The following is an 18,180-nucleotide window of genomic DNA, read 5'->3' as shown; positions in this document are numbered from 1 at the left end:
ATGCAATCTCATGTGAAAGCAGTTTTGATGGTTGCCACTAAAAAGAGGAGTATCCCAGCTGCTTCTATTATTTACTTCTCAGCTGCTAATATTAAGCAAATGCTCCGCCATAAAACCGGAGAAATTAAGCAAAAAAAAGGGAAAGCGGCCTCCGTTTGCTATTCGAATGCATATGGAGGACATGTATTTTTCCCCTGCCCCTGTTCCTGCCCATTTGATAATGGGCCATTCTAAATCTAAATTAATTTTACATAATAGTAAAAACTAAATTAAGTTGAGTATGATCACTTGATGAGAGAAGAGTGTGTGTGTCACGTCCTGACCATAGAAAGCTGTTATTTTCTATGGTAGAGTAGGTCAGGGCGTGACAGGGTGGTTTTCTAGTCTAGTTTTTCTATGTTGTTATGTTCTAGTTTTGTATTTCTATGTGGGTTTTGTTTGGGATGATCTCCAATTAGAGGCAGCTGGTCATCGTTGTCTCTAATTGGAGATCATACTTAAGTAGGTGTTTTTCCCACCTGGGTTTGTGGGAGATTGTTTTGGATTAAGTGTATGTTTCACCGCTGCGTCATGGTTTGTTGTTTTTGTGCTTTAGTTTATTTGTATGTATTGCATAGTTTCACAGTTTAACAATAAAATATGTGGAACGATAATCACGCTGCAGTTTGGTCCGCTTCATCCTACGACAACCATGACAGTGTGCAGCCTGAGGCAAGGAACAGAGCGGAAGCTTTTTTGCAACTTTTTCAAATAGTCAATGGCCTATAGTCGCATCATGCTAAGACATTCTAAGGTTTGTATCATTCACAACAAAATGTGCCAAATAACTCTAAATCTAGCGCATAGGGCCAGTTTCAAATGATCACTTTTAGACTCAACATAGCCACTCCATATGCGCACTTGTCCTTTCTATTTTATTCAGTTAAGTTTAATTATATATCATTTTATAGAATTCAAAAATATTGGCACAGGACTATTAAGCATATATTGTCTGCGAAATGAACAAGCCTACAGCCTATGGCATGGTTCATAGCCAGATAACATACAGTAGGCCGACTCATATTTGGTTATTCCGAAATACATTTTATTTATATCATAACGTTTCTTTAAACCTGCTTGTAAAAAAAAACATGATTTATTGCGATGGTGTATGTTAAATGGATTTAGACTTTTTAAAATGTAGGGGCCTAGATGTTTCAAAGGCGTGCACCAGCGGCTTGTATGCGTGGAGGCCTGGAGATGCAAAACATGTTTATGTTAATTTGTGGTAAATTACCATGAGACCAGCAGTCATTTGCAAGACATTAACAGGCACAATGGGGTCAGCTGGTTCAGGGGCATGTAGAGGGCATGTAGAGGGCATGTAGAGGACATGTAGAGTACATGTAGAGTACAGGGTGGCAGGTAGGCGAGGTGGTTAGTGTTGGACTAGTAACCGAAAGGATGCAATATCGAATCCCTGAGCTGACAAAGTAAAAAGGCTTTCATTGAAAATAAGAATTTGTTCTTAACTGACTTGCCTAGTTAAATAAAGAAAATAAAACAGGTAGCCTACATAATTTAGGACTGCAGAAATACATCAGATAACACTGCATCAAATTAACTAATCAAATTTTTTCAGAGTTCTAATTGGGTTGCCATGTTCTATTGTAGATTGTGTATATAGACATTTACATTTACATTTTAGTCATTTAGCAGACGCTCTTATCCAGAGCGACTTACAGTAGTCAAATGGGAGAATATAGGCTGCATATGCAGGTTATATTTCTTTAGGCACAAGCACTGTCCATGACAAACTATTCACACCCCTCTTGTTGGTGGAGAGAAAATTCTATAGTTTTAAAACGTATTTCCTGCAATACACAGGAAATACACACATATATATATATATATATATATACACACACACACACACACGGTGTCCTCTCACTATCCACGCTGTTACACGCCCGACTCTCCCACTCAAAGTTTGTCTAACAAAGTACTGAGCAAAGGGGCATCTCTCCATAGGGAATTTGGGATAATGTCCTTTAAAGTTCCAGAAAATCTCATAATTTTGTATTTCAATCCACACTGATGGGAGATAGTGGTGGAAGTGTGAAAAACAAAGATGTGAGGGAATTATGGAAATGGAGAGAGGGTTGTGCTGGTTCAGAGGACTTAGTGGGGAATTGCTAGTGCCTTCACTTGGTAGCGGAAGGACACCTTGCTCGCTCGCCGTCACTGTGGCAGCCAATTTCACAACACTTGAGGGCGATTTGTCCCTCTGCTGTTTATCTACCTACACGATCACAGGATCAACCGTGTAACAGCAAAAGAGTCACTAGAGTATATCTATAAATAACAATGGAACAGACAGGTCAATGCAATCTATAGTTGGATACATCATGGTCAATTAGGTAACAACAAGCTTTGAAAAGGACCCGGTAAGACTTCTAATATCTAAGCCTACAGTAAATCCAATGTGGGAAAGCTGAACATGACTTCTTGAGAAATGACATGTCAGTACAAGGCTAAACATTACCAAGCAGCACTGTCTTTGATTAAGGTTTAATATTATGTATTGACTGTAACCTTTACCAATGGTGGAAAAAGTACCCGATTGTCATACTTGAGTAAAAGTAAAGATACCTGAATAGAAAATGACTCAAGTAAAAGTCACTCAGTAAAATAATCAATTTATAACATTTTTGACATGCGTTTTTCTGGATTTTATTCTGTCTCTCACTGTTCAAATAAGCCTACCATTAAAATGATAGACTGATCATTTCTTTGTCAGTGGGCAAACGTACAAAATCAGCAGGGGATCAAATACTTTTTCCCCTCACTGTATTACCTGTTAGATACTGCTCCACTGTCAGATCTAGAAGCATTTCCCTACACTCGGGTGTTGTTAGGCCCGAGACAAAGTTGAATGCTGGCAAACCGTGGCAATAAATCATCCAAACTCCAGCTTCGAGGGCATTATCACTTTTATACAATGGGTTATCAACATATTCCTATAATGATTTACATATTTTCATTAAACTTTATTTTTATGAATTTATTCATCCTATTTCATCCTTCCACAAGATATTGTCCCGACACAAATCTAGGATTGCTACACAAGCCCGCTGGTCATTCATTCTATAGGTGCGGTTGCCAAAGACGCGACCCAGTTGTTCAGTCTTTTTTTTCTGTATCTATGGACGCGACTCAGTTGTTCAGTCTAAATGTTCCATTGCCATACTGGCTGGCAACGTTCTTATCCCTTGCTTGTTAGTTAGCCAACTCCGGCTAACTTACAGTCACGTCAAAAAGTGCAGCCAGAATAACAGCGAAGTAGCTGCATTAGCATTTGTTTAAGCTGTTTTCTAAGGACATTTATTTGTATGCATCCTTAGCAATGAGCTAATGTGGCGCAATTTAACCTGGCATAGAAAATGTGCTCTCTCGTCAGGACACTGTTGTTCAGAGGAGCTAGCCATCAACACAGCTAACACAATCACTTCAAACGGAAGCTGTAAAGACTGCAAATTAGCTGCACTTGACATTAATTTGTTTAAATTCATAAAAATGATGCCAGCTGATTCGTGATTTCGACTGGCTGAGAAACGTGGCCTGCCTGTCTGTCTCGTCCCGACTCACGACACGTTCATTACTATGGGGCAGCTAGAGATCGAATTTGAATATTGAAACAATGTTGCATGTGTCATAGAGACAGACAGCAAGGTTTATACAAATCTCCACTGTTGAAAACAAAATGTTAGTCTGAAAGAAATGTGAGATAATGTCTAGATGCTTTTTGTAGTGGAGATCAAGTTTATAAAGTGGCTGCTGGGCTGATGAGACAGTGGATTGTGCAGACAGATGGAAACGAGTAAATAGGCATTTATGTCAAAGATTTAGCCAGTGGTAAATGATGGAAGAGACACGGGCTGGAACGCGGTTTTAGCCAATCAGCATTCAGGATTAGACCTACCAGTTGTATAATACCTCATAAAACAAGTTCTATGCAATTCAGCTTTTGAGGGGTTGTTTATCATATCACACACAGACAAACATGATACCGTTTCTCATAGGTTCCGGAATTCCAAACTGAGCCGCAGCTGCTGAAAAATGAGCTCCTACAAATATTGAAATTTACATGGTTTTTAGAGTGAAGTACATCGGAAAAAATCTAAAGAAAACTGCAAGACTGAATAGGAGAAAAAACAAGCAACAAACAAAGAAGATAGGCTTTTGAAAAAAGTTACTATTTTTCATAAAATTGTAGTTATCTTAGCTAGCTGAATTGTTTACCAGTTGCTAAGCAGTTGCTAGGGACTCTTTTGGAAGAAGCTAGCTAGCTAACGAAGAATAACAAAGAATATCTAGTTAACAGAAGAAAAGAAAGAGAAAATCAGGACAGAAGAAAAAGGATATCAAAGTGAAACAGTTCTCTAAAGACACAAGAGACAATAATACAAGAAACAACACTTCTGTAGCTTGTCAACTATGTGTCTGTCTATCCCTGTTCTCTCCCCTCTTCACAGGCCATACAAACACTTCACACCGCGTGGCCGCTGCCACTCTAACCTGGTGGTCCCAGCGCGCACGACCCACGTGGAGTTCCAGGTCTCCGGCAGCCTCTGGAACTGCTGGTCTGCGGCCAACAAGGCTGAGTTCATCTCAGCCTATGCTACCCTCCAGTCCCTAGACTTCCTGGCGCTGACGGAAACATGGATTACCACAGATAACACTGCTACTCCTACTGCTCTCTCCTCGTCTGCCCACGTATTCTCGCATACCCCTAGAGCATCGAGCAAGCGGGGTGGTGGCACTGGAATCCTCATCTCTCCCAAGTGGACATTCTCTCTTTCTCCCCTGACCCATCTGTCTATCTCCTCATTTGAATTCCATGCTGTCACAGTTACCAGCCCTTTCAAGCTTAACATCCTTATCATTTATCGCCCTCCAGGTTCCCTTGGAGAGTTCATCAATGAGCTTGACGCCTTGATAAGTTCCTTTCCTGAGGATGGCTCACCTCTCACAGTTCTGGGTGACTTTAACCTCCCCACGTCTACCTTTGACTCATTCCTCTCTGCCTCCTTCTTTCCACTCCTCTCCTCTTTTGACCTCACCCTCTCACCTTCCCCCCCTACTCACAAGGCAGGCAATACGCTTGACCTCATCTTTACTAGATGCTGTTCTTCCACTAATCTCATTGCAACTCCCCTCCAAATCTCCGACCACTACCTTGTATCCTTTTCCCTCTCGCTCTCATTCAACACTTCTCACTCTGCCCCTACTCGGATGGTATTGCGCCGTCCCAACCTTCGCTCTCTCTCTCCCGCTACTCTCTCCTCTTCCATCCTATCATCTCTTCCCTCTGCTCAAACCTTCTCCAACCTATCTCCTGATTCTGCCTCCTCAACCCTCCTCTCCTCCCTTTCTGCATCCTTTGATTTTCTCTGTCCCCTATCTTCCAGGCCGGCTCGGTCCTCCCCTCCTGCTCCGTGGCTTGACGACTCACTGCGAGCTCACAGAACAGGGCTCCAGGCAGCCGAGCGGAAATGAAGGAAAACTCGCCTCCCTGCGGACCTGGCATCCTTTCACTCCCTCCTCTCTACATTCTCCTCTTCTGTCTCTGCTGCTAAAGCCACTTTCTATCACTCTAAATTCCAAGCATCTGCCTCTAACCCTAGGAAGCTCTTTGCTACCTTCTCCTCCCTCCTGAATCCTCCTCCCCCTCCCCCCCTCCTCCCTCTCTGCGGATGACTTCGTCAACCATTTTGAAAAGAAGGTTGACGATATCCGATCCTCGTTTGCTAAGTCAAACGACACCGCTGGTCCTGCTCACACTGCCCTACCCTGTGCTTTGACCTCTTTCTCCCCTCTCTCTCCAGATGAAATCTCGCGTCTTGTGACGGCCAGCCGCCCAACAACCTGCCCACTTGACCCTATCCCATCCTCTCTTCTCCAGACCATTTCCGGAGACCTTCTCCCCTACCTCACCTCGCTCATCAACTCATCCTTGACCACTGGCTACGTCCCTTCCGTCTTCAAGAGAGCGAGAGTTGCACCCCTTCTGAAAAAACCTACACTCGATCCCTCCCATGTCAACAACTACAGACCAGTATCCCTTCTTTCTTTTCTCTCCAAAACTCTTGAACGTGCCGTCCTTGGCCAGCTCTCCTGCTATCTCTCTCAGAATGACCTTCTTGATCCTAATCAGTCAGGTTTCAAGACTGGGCATTCAACTGAGACTGCTCTTCTCTGTGTCACGGAGGCTCTCCGCACTGCTAAAGCTAACTCTCTCTCCTCTGCTCTCATCCTTCTAGACCTATCTGCTGCCTTTGATACTGTGAACCATCAGATCCTCCTCTCCACCCTCTCCGAGTTGGGCATCTCCGGCGCGGCCCACGCTTGGATTGCGTCCTACCTGACAGGTCTCTCCTACCAGGTGGCGTGGCGAGAATCTGTCTCCGCACCACGCGCTCTCACCACTGGTGTCCCCCAGGGCTCTGTTCTAGGCCCTCTCCTATTCTCGCTATACACCAAGTCACTTGGCTCTGTCATATCCTCACATGGTCTCTCCTATCATTGCTATGCAGACGACACACAATTAATCTTCTCCTTTCCCCCTTCTGATAACCAGGCGGCGAATCGCATCTCTGCATGTCTGGCAGACATATCAGTGTGGATGACGGATCACCACCTCAAGCTGAACCTCGGCAAGACGGAGCTGCTCTTCCTCCCGGGGAAGGACTGCTCGTTCCATGATCTCGCCATCACGGTTGACAACTCCCTTGTGTCCTCCTCCCAGAGTGCTAAGAACCTTGGCGTGATCCTGGACAACACCCTGTCGTTCTCCACTAACATCAAGGCGGTGACCCGATCCTGTAGGTTCATGCTCTACAATATTCACAGAGTACGACCCTGCCTCACACAGGAAGCGACGCAGGTCCTAATCCAGGCACTTGTCATCCAGAACGCCGCAGCCCATCTGGTGTTCAACCTTCCCAAGTTCTCTCACGTCACCCCGCTCCTCCGCTCTCTCCACTGGCTTCCAGTTGAAGCTCGCATCCGCTACAAGACCATGGTGCTTGCCTACGGAGCTGTGAGGGGAACGGCACCTCCATACCTTCAGGCTCTGATCAGGCCCTACACCCAAACAAGGGCACTGCGTTCATCCACCTCTGGCCTGCTGGCCCACTTACCTCTGAGGAAGCACGGTTCCCGCTCAGCCCAGTCCAAACTGTTCGCTGCTCTGGCACCTCAATGGTGGAACAAGCTCCCTCACGACGTCAGGACAGCGGAGTCAATCACCACCTTCCGGAGACACCTGAAACCCCACCTCTTTAAGGAATACCTGGGATAGGATAAAGTAATCCTTCTACCCCCCCCCCCCCTTAAAAGATTTAGATGCACTATTGTAAAGTGGTTGTTCCACTGGATATCATAAGGTGAATGCACCAATTTGTAAGTCGCTCTGGATAAGAGCGTCTGCTAAATGACTTAAATGTAATGTAAATGTCATTCACAACAGACAGACAGGCACAGGGGCAAACACACATTCAAACAGATGCAACCTGATCTCCACGCCAGACATAAAGTGCTTCCGCCTTACATGGAGGTTAATGTAGAAACCATGTCTAGTTATTACTATTCACGTTAAAACCCACATCTGACCAATTACATTATACAACAGCATACATAATTGATCATTAGGATTTGAAATGCAATTATGCCTTTTGCATTCATAATGCACACTGTATCACTACATTAACTGTTAAGTGGGACTGATCAGCGGTGCGATAAAAAATGTATCAGGATGAAGATTTTGCTAACAATTGTAGCCTATATTAAATTCTCAATAACAAACTATTAAAGTGGCAAAAAAACTGGCAATGATGCATATCATATTACAGGAAGTGGTGATTGCAGAAAGTACACAAACTCTATCGATCTAACAAAATCACATGGATTTACTGGACTGGATACAGCTAGAATGCAGGTCCTCAGGAGGAAATGTAAACATCAGTCTTCTCCGGATAATGTGGCACCACCTGCTGGTAGGAACAAGGTCACTATCTGTTGGAATCACTGAACTCAACCCTATTGGAAGAGGTCTAGCTTCATGGGGCCAAAAGGGATATTCTAAAACTATAAACAAAGATGAAGAAATCGATTCAGAGCCTGTGCCTTTTCATCAGTTACCTGACTAACGCTTCAAGATCTATAACAATGAAATAACAGCCAAAACCTAAATTATTGTCACGACTTCCGCCGAAGTTGGTGCCTCTCCTTGTTCGGGCGGCGTTCGGCGGTCGACGTCACCGGCTTTCTAGCTGCTACCATCTACGTTTCTTTGTCCATTTGTTTTGTCTTGATTGTACACACCTGGTTTCCGTTACGTTATAATTTATTCCCTATTTAACCCTCTGGTTCCCACATGGTTTTGTGTGTGTTTGTTCTTTGTTAAGTGGTTGCTCTTTTGTGCTGGATTGTTTTCCCTGTATGGAATTAGTTTGTGATTTATTCGAGTAAAGTACGTTTTTACTCAGTTCTGTGTCCTGCGCCTGACTCCGTCCTACCCGCTGCACACTGACACTTGACAATTATTTAATGAATACATTATATTATTACAATATCCAAAACAGACAGCAGGCCTTTGCATTTTGGGAAATCTTTATATCATGGGGAAAAAAACTATAATACAGAATATAATAGATCAATGCCTGCATGAGTGCACTATAAAACTCATTAGACTTTTTGATCATGCATAGGTGTATCTTTTTTGCAGGACTGGGGATGTGTCAAAGGCCCATCTGGATAATACTAGAACTAAAGTCACAGCAGCCTGAGCGAAACTCTCTCTCAGAAGAAGGACCCAGAGCCTATTTGATCCAGAACCTGTGCATTATAAAGGGTGGCATGAGCACTGCTTAATAAAGGCTTTATAAATCATATTAAATTGAGGCTTCACAAAGCATTTAGAACCTTGTCATGCATCTAGGTAGAGCATTGCAATGCCAGGATAGTGGGTTCTGTTGCCGGGACTACCCATACGTAAAATGTAAATGGATGAAAGTGTCTGCTAAATTGTATATATTGTATTATATTACTATAAAACATTTCTAGGATTGCCCAACCTCTTTCCCTATTGGGTGCATAGCCAATATTGGACCGAACCTTAACTTTCCCCAAAATGTTGTGCTGCAGGATGACACACACTCAATTATTTTATCTGGTTCCTTTTTGCCAGGTTTTTTATTTTTTATTTCTTCTGTATTTTCTGTGTTCACAACAATGCTTAAACCACATCAGGGGATGACTTTTGAGCTCTGGGGAAATAAACTTTGATTTTTGAGTGTAATTGCCCTTTAATTCTGTGTGCATGCACTGCACTGTTGTTTGGATACTGATGTTTCTGTAGTGCAATAAGTGCATAGCAAAAAAACAGTAAGTTAACCTTCATTTATTGTAATTTAAATTACATTTGTAGTAGTTAAGTGTTGAGTTATATCACATAGCTACCTCAATCGTGTAACGGCTGTCGGGAGAGAGAGTAGACCAAGGCGCAGCGGAGTTAGTGTTCATCATGATTGTATTTAATTAACGTAAGAACACTATACAGAAACAAGATAACCGACAGCAAAACAGTCCTGTTCGGAAATAATCTAAACAGAAACAATTACCCACAAAACCCCAACGGAAAAACAGGCACTTATGTGTGACTCCCAATCAGCAACAACCAACAACAGCTGTGCCTGATTGGAAGCCACACGGCCAAAATCAATGAAACAGACAACATAGAAAATGAACATAGAACGCCCACCCAATGTAACACCCTGGCCTAACCAAAATAAAGAACAAAAATCCCTCTCTATGGCCAGGGCGTTACAAATCGTTATTTCAAATACGTTTGGTGACTTCACAGCAATTGCTAGCTAGCTAATGAAATGTAGCTAGCTAACAGGCTCAGCTAAAAATAATAATCCCCCTAGATACAGCCATGTTTCATAGTCACGTCATGAGATTTGTAAACGAAAGAGGAATAGAATAATATGAATAGAATTCCTCATCTCCCCATTTAGAGTATTTCTGGCACAGCACAGAAATTCCCTTTTCCAGAGGGTGTAAAAATGGCATTTTCTAACTGGCCGGCTAACTTTCTTTGTTGTTACTTTTAAGGTTGGAACCAACATGCAGTACCACCTGCAGGCAGAGAGGCAAGAACCATTCGTCTGCCAGCTCAAGGACAAGCTACACTATTCACAGCCCTGTGTAATGTTCAATGTAATTAATTGCATGGTAAGTATGGTAAGTACAGCGTCATACAGTGCATTCGGAAAGTATTCAGACCATTTGACTTTTTCCACATTTTGTTACATTTTTGATACAGCCTTATTCTAAAATGGATTAAATTGTTAGTTTTTTCCTCATCAATCTACACACAATACCCCATAATGACAATGCAAAACAGGTTTTTTAATATTTTAGAACATTTCTTAAAAATACAAAACTGATCTATCACACTTACATAATTATTCAGACCCTTTACTCAGTACTTTGTTGAACCACCTTTGACAGCAATTACAGCCTCAAGTCTTCTTGGGTATGACGCTACAAGCTTGGCACACCTGTATTTGGGGAGTTTCTCCCATTCTTCTCTGCAGATCCTCTCAAGCTCTGTCAGGTTAGATGGGGAGTGTCGCTGCAAAGCTATTTTCAGGTCTCTCCAGAGATGTTCGATCAGGTCCAGGCTCTGGCTGGGCCACTCAAGGACATTCAGAGACTTGTCCAGAAGCCACTCCTGCGTTGTCTTGGCTGTGTGTTTAGGGTCGTTGTCCTGTTGAAAGGTGAACCTTCGCCCAAGTCTGACGTCCAGAGCGCTCTGGAGCAGATTTTCATCAAGGATCGATAAAGGCCTGATTGGTGGAGTGCTGCAGAGATGGTTGCCCTTCTGGAAGGTTCTCCCATCTCCACAAAGGAACTCTGGTGTTCTGTCAGAGTGACCATCAGGTTCTTGGACACCTCCCTGACCAAGGCCCTTCTCCCCCGATTGCTCAGTTTGGCTGGGCGCCCAGCTCTAGGAAGAGTATGGTGGATGCAAACTTCTTCCATTTAAGAATGATGGAGTCCACTGTGTTCTTGGGAACCTTCAATGCTGCAGAAATGTTTTGGTATCCTTCCCCAGATCTGTGCTTTGACACAATCCTGTCTCGGGGCGCTACGGACAATTCCTTCGGCCTCATGGCTTGGTTTCTGCTCTGACATGCACTGTCAACTGTGGGACCTTATATAGACACGTGTGTGCGTTTCCTAATCAATTGAATTTAGCACAGGTTGTTTAAAAAATAATGGTCAGTCATAGAACCACAGGTGTATTCAATTAAAAAGATAACTTATAAATGTGCATAATCTATTATCATAATAAAAAGTATAGCCAACAATATATCCATTTAAATTGAGGTAACACTTAAAACAAAGTTTGCTGCAGGCACATATGTGTGACTTTCTGGAAGATTATCATAAACTACAATTTTAAAATGTGTCTTTCTGAGAGCAATGTAGTCAGATGCTTCTTGGAGGTACTGGAAAAACCTTTTGCCAACATGGCACTGTAAATTGGACTGAACAAGGTGAGAGGGTGGCACACACTCTCTTTCAAAACAGTAGCTTTTAGCATAGCAATGAACATGTTTATGGAACAACCTTTATGATGACCCCAATGAAAAACATACATCAGAGCTCTGTAAAGATAAAATGTGCCTGTAAACGAATGGCAAACTAAATCTGATATTTCTACAAGTGTATGGCACTTTAGTTTATAAACAGACAAACCTTATATAGTCCTATTCATGTTCCTATAATAATGTTCATTTGAGAAAATATGAGCTTCTGGTTTTGTAGTAACTTGTCATTTTTTTTACTTTTATTGAACTAGGCAAGTAAGTTAAGAACAAATTCTTTTTTACAATAACTGCCTACCCCAGCCAAACGGTGCTGGGCCAATTGCGCATCGCCCTAAGGGACTCCCTGTGATTCAGCCTGGATTCAAACCAGGGACTGTAGTGTCACGTCTTGCAGTGAGATGCAGTACCTTAGACCGCTGCGCCACTCGGGAGCCCTTTGATAGGCAGCATGTGACATGTTATTATATATGATAGCTAGTAACCTCCTCACCAGGCTAATTGCGCATGGGCAGAAGTGTCGGTGAAAGGGATTAGGAAGACACTAGCCCTTAATGTAACCCAATATATTTTTGATGAGTTTCTGATGTAACTACGCTTGTCTCACTAATAACCACCAGATGACACTGTTGTCAAGAACTTCAGCGGATAGAGCCTGCTGCTGGCTTTTCACTCCGCCCCCTCCATAGCCCCCGGTGCAATACACTGTGATAAGACTGTACATGGGATACATATTGACTTGTACAATCAGAACTTTTCTACCTGTCTCAGCTAAAGTGTGGTGGAAAATAATCATTAGAGTCTCCACTTACCAAATATGGTTAGTTTCGGAGGGGTCTGCGTTGTACATACCCAGCAGGACTTTGTTCTTTGTTCTCCACCCCCTCCAAAGCCTCCAATGCAATACATTGTAACAGACCGTACGTGGGTAACATACTGGCTTGTAGAGAGAAAACGGTTCTACTTCTCAGCTAAAGTGGGATGGTAAATACTCAGTAGGGTCTCTACTAACCAAATATGTTTAGTTTTGAAGGGGCACTGTGTTATAGACAATATGCATTTAGTCTTGCGTGTTATATTAATTCCAAAACAATAAATGCATGTACTGTTGTGTTAAATATTAGTTGTAAAGACCAAACACTTTAACACTTGCTTACCCTGTTTGCTTCCAGTGTGAAATAAAATGTAAATAAAGACAAACACACAATGTAAACGATGATTGACTGACATACCTGTTAACAACCTAGATTTACCTAATGATGATGGTAATGGCTGCACCTTTACACATTTAATTCAGCTCAAAAATACTTGGTCTGACAAATAAAATATTTTTGAGGTAGTATCCTAGTAAAATCATGTTGCTATAGGTTTATGTCACCCCAACGATTGTCTTAAACACACATTGGTCGCAGTTAATCCAAAGGTTCGCCTCTTGGACTGATTCTATGGATCCTAGCCCAGCTCTCTAAATTGTAATTTGTGAGAAAATGCAAGTGATTATTACTTGGCCTTTGTCTTATTAGAAACATCAATGTTTAGTATTCCACTTCCAAACATAAAATGTGTGCTTGACATTCTTTTCAAGCTCATTTTTACAAAGGGAGAAGCAACGCGCACATGCATTAAATGTGCAGCAGTACTCAATAGAGAAACAATTTGGAAAAGCACTCATGATATTCTTGTACTTTATGTTTTTTGTCTAAGGTCAAAAGTCACCACTGTAATGTGAAACCCTGTAACCCCATCTCACTTTATTGATCTTCCATCAGTTGGCAATGGGAGGTTGACCTACATGTTGAGCTCATTAATCTGTCATTCAGGGAAAAATGCCAAAAAAGGGCTCTACTGGGCAAAGTTTATATTTGACTCGTTTCAATATTAAGATGTTCTGTATAGAGATTACTTAAAGCAAACAGAATGAGTCCAAATCAACAATTCAGCAAAGTCATTTCACGGTTGGATGGAGTGAAAACAGGATAGACTACATAACCATTGCTTCAACAGAGGCTACAAAACAGCGATATGTGTGACATTATAGAATCTTTTGTGTAGGAAATGCTACCTGCACATTTCTTAGCCAATGATCTCCTCCACATTCACAGTTGATGCTCTCAAAATTGCAGTCAGTGCAAAAGCCATGTATAGCCAGGATTAAAAAAAAGAAAAGCTGAAGCAAGTCATATTTCAGAAAGAGGCATTTAAGAATTCCTGTCACTTCAAGCATCCCAAGAAAACAAGATCTGATAAAGCGTGTAATACTGCTAACAACTTTCAGCGGTCAAACTTTAAAGTAATCTATGCTCCAAAGACATTACTAATGAAGGTAGAAAGGCCAGAAAAGAGCTGGTTACCCAAGAGCTTGAATATATCCTGCATATTCAACAGTATAACATACACCTCTTTGAATTATCTATTATTTACCCATTTGTGAAATCGTACACACTCCATGGCAAGCTCTGGTATATTGACTGCACTTAAGTATCAAAATCAAGTGCGGTCTTTACCTTAGAGCAGGTACAAGAACTCACGAAGCAAGCTGTGTTCTATCTGGTATCATACAAAAAGAAGCACACAACGTTTTCTTCTGAAATACAAAAGTCATCTGTGCTCTGACAAATGCACAAAGAATGACTCGTCTGTGTCTAAACATCTAATTCCAAAGACAACCAAAACTCTTCCATCTCCAGTTACTGAAGATGATTATAAAATATTAAGCAATGACAAGTGGTTCAATTACCAAATAATTGACGGGTACAATTGTCTTTTGAAGTCACATCTGAAGGAATTACAGAGTATGTTTTGTGACAGCAAAGAGGTTTTGTCAAATGTGCCTGGAACGGTGCACACACAACTGGTGGTGTTTTGAGCATGTCATTGTGCCTGTGAACTTAAAGTCACATTGGACAGTTATAGCCATATATACGCAACATATATACTGAACAAAAATATAAACATAACATGCAACAATTTCAAAGATTTTACTGAGTTACAGTTCATGTAAGGAAATCAGTCAATTTAAATAAACTCATTAGGCCCTAATCTATGGATTTCACACAGCCTGGGCTGGGCAGAGGCGCAGCCATGGGTGGGCCTAGGAGGGCATAGAGGCCCACCCACTGGGAAGCCAGGCCCAGCCAGCCGGAATGGGTTTTTCCCCTCAAAAGGGCTTTATTACAGACAGAAATACTCCTCAGCACCACCCCCCCCCCCCCCCCCTCCCCCTCTTCAGATTATCCTGCAGGTGAAGAAGCCAGATGTGGAGGTCCTGGCTGGCATGGTTACACGTGGTCTGCGGTTGTAAAGGCTGGTTGGATGTACTGACAAATTCTCTAAAACGACATTGGAGGCGACTTATGGTAGAGGAAAGAACATTCAAGTCTCTGGCAACAGCTCTGTTGGACATTCCTACATGTTAATTGCACGCTCCCTCAAAACTTGAGACATCTGTGGCATTGTGTTGTGTAACAAAACTGCACATTTTAGAGCGGCCTTTTATTGTCCACAGCACAAGGTGCACCTATGTAATGATCATGCTGTTTAATCAATTGAAACAATGTTGCAAATGTTGTAGAGACAGACACCAAGGTTTATGCAAATCTCCGCTTTTGAAAATGAAACGTTAGTCCAAAAGAAATGTGAGATAATGTCTAGATGCTTTTTATAGCGGAGATCAAGTTCATAAATTGCCTGGCTGGACCGAAAACCCAGTGGATTGCGCAGTCAGATGGAAGAGAGTAAATAGGCATTTTAACGTACTAGATTTAGCCTGTGGTAATTTGTAGAACAGACACCGGATGGAATGTGGTTTTAACCAAACAGCATTCAGGATTAGACCCACCTGTTGTATAATTAAGCAATAAGGCCAGAGGAGGTGTGGTATATTGGCTAATATACCATGGCCAAGGGCTGTTCTTATGCACGATGCAACACGGAATGCCTGGACACAGCCCTTAGCCATGGTATATTGGCCATATAGCACAAACCCCCGAGGTGCCTTATTTCTATTATTAACTGGTTACCAACAAAATTAAATCAGTAAAAATAAATGTTTTGTCTTACCCATGGTATACGGTCTGTCAGCCAATCAGCATTCAGGGCTCGAACCACCCAGTTCATAATACATTTTAAACTCAGAAAATGCCTTTGATTATAATCAACATGTATTATGTATGACTTTTTAATCTTGTCTCTGTTATTGGTTTTGAAAACTGATTAAAAGGACTTTACAGTATACTGCTAACCTTGGAAGATAAGAAGAGGCCTATAACTTGTAAATAATGTGCTCCATTGTTGTTCTGAAAGCTTGATTACACTGTGTACTGCTAGCCTTGTAGCCTCGTTGTCTCTTGTAATACATCTTAAACTCTACAAAAAGTGACTTTGCTGACCTTGATCGATAATCATGACAATATAGCTTGTAAATAATCTTGTCTCTGTTATTATAATTTTACTGCCTTTTACTGCAAACCTTTGTAGATAAGAAGCACATATCGTCCTACAACATCAAAATAATTTCCTCTGTTGCTGTTCAGAAAGTGTGATTATACTGTGTCCTTATAGCCTGGTTAATATTCCTTACATTTATCTTGTAAACAAATTTGATTTATTTTTGATTAAAAAAAGCTTTTGTGTTTATTTTTTGTTGTTGTTAAGTGTGTATTGATTTCAGGGTCGTGGATAGTTCCAGGCCATTTAAAGTTTTGTTGCTGGATATGTACAACACAGTCCCCAACCAAAACTACACATATTTGGTTAGTAGAGAACCTACTGAGTATTTTTCACCCCCCTTTAGTGGAGACAGGTAGAACATTTTTTTCTCTACAAGTCAATATGTATCCCATGTACAGTCTATTACAGTGTATTGCATTGGGCGTTATAGAGGGGGCGGAGTAAGAAGCCAGCAGCAGGCCGTGCAACACAGTTCCCCTCCAAAACGAACCATATTTGGTTAGTAGACAGGTAGAAAAGTTCTCTCTACAATCCAAAAATTGTGTGTGAAATGCTTGATAGTGTATATGATGTAAACAGAGAGGTCTACTTCCTTGGGGACCAGAACATTGACTGGTTTTCATCAAGCTGTCCGCTTAAGAGGAAGCTCTTCACTGTAACCATTGCCTGTATTCTGGTTCAGGTTATTAATCAACCTATGAGGGTGCTTAAAAACACTACAGGAACAAGATTATCCACATATATTGATCAAATTTTTACTAATACTGTAGAACTTTGTTCTAAAGCTGTATCCATACCCATAGGATGCCATGATCACAATATAGTAGCTATATCCAGGAAAGCCAAAGTTCCAAAATCTGGGCCTAAAATATTGTAAAAGAGATCATACAAAAGATTTTGCTGTGACTTCTGTGGCTGATGTTAAAAATATTTGTTTGTCTGATGTGATTAATAAGGATCATCCAGACACTGCACTTGATGACTTTATGAAATTGCTTCTTACAAATATTTATGAACATGTACCTTTTAAGAAACGGACTGTTAAGGCTCCTTGGATTGATGAAGAATTGGAAAACTGTATGGTTGAAAAAGATGGTGCAAAAGGAGTGGCTAATAAGTCTGGCTGCACATCTGACTGGCTTACTTACTGCAAATTGAGAAAGTATGTGACTAAACTCATCAAAAAGAAGAAGAAACTGTATTATACAGCCACTTTAAATGGAATACTTTAAACAGAATTAAGGGCAGAAAGACAAATTCAACTCAGTCTTTCATCGAATCAGATGGCTTATACATCACAAAACCATTTCATGTTGCCAATTATTTTAATGATTACTTAATTGGCAAAGTGGGCAAATTTAGGCAAACTTAGGCCAACAACAAACAGTGAGCCATCGTATTCATGCATATTAAAAACAAATAATGATAGAAAAGCACTGTAAGTTTGAATTTTGTCAAGTTAGTGTGGTAGAGGTGGAAAAATGATTGTTATCGATCAGTAAGGACAAACCTTGCATTGACAACTTAAATGGAAAGCTACTGAGGATGGTAGCTGACTCTGTCAATGAGTATCCCATATACTGTGTATTGCACTGCAGTGAATGGAGTGGGTGGAGTAAGGAATCGCCAGTATTCTGTATTAAACCCATTGCCCAGCGCAAGAGACCCATTTAAGTTTTGCAGACTCTATTGAGTAATTCCAAACACATATTTGTATTTTTTCAAATATAGTCTACCTAAACCATAACGTTCAACATACCAGTATTTGTGTAAACTTTCAAACGAAATGCTGGTATAAATAATACAATATAAAAAATAAAATAGGTCAAACTATCGATATATTTTTCCAAATGTGGTTGCAATACTGTGAAAAACTGTTTTACCGCACTAGAGTGCAAAAATAATCGATATTCATAAAGTTGAACATGTCTTTGCAGTGGGACTCTTATTTTATTTTAATTATCGCGATTGTGCTACCTATTATGCTACTAGGAGAACGGAAATCCTGAAGCCACAGCACTCTATGTATGTGGGAGCGTTGCGAACCGATGGTCTGGATTTCTGACCTGGT

Source organism: Salmo trutta, chromosome 17 (genome assembly GCF_901001165.1).
Source record: "Salmo trutta chromosome 17, fSalTru1.1, whole genome shotgun sequence".
NCBI classification, from domain to species: domain Eukaryota; kingdom Metazoa; phylum Chordata; class Actinopteri; order Salmoniformes; family Salmonidae; genus Salmo; species Salmo trutta.
Note: the sequence above shows the minus strand (reverse complement) of the source record.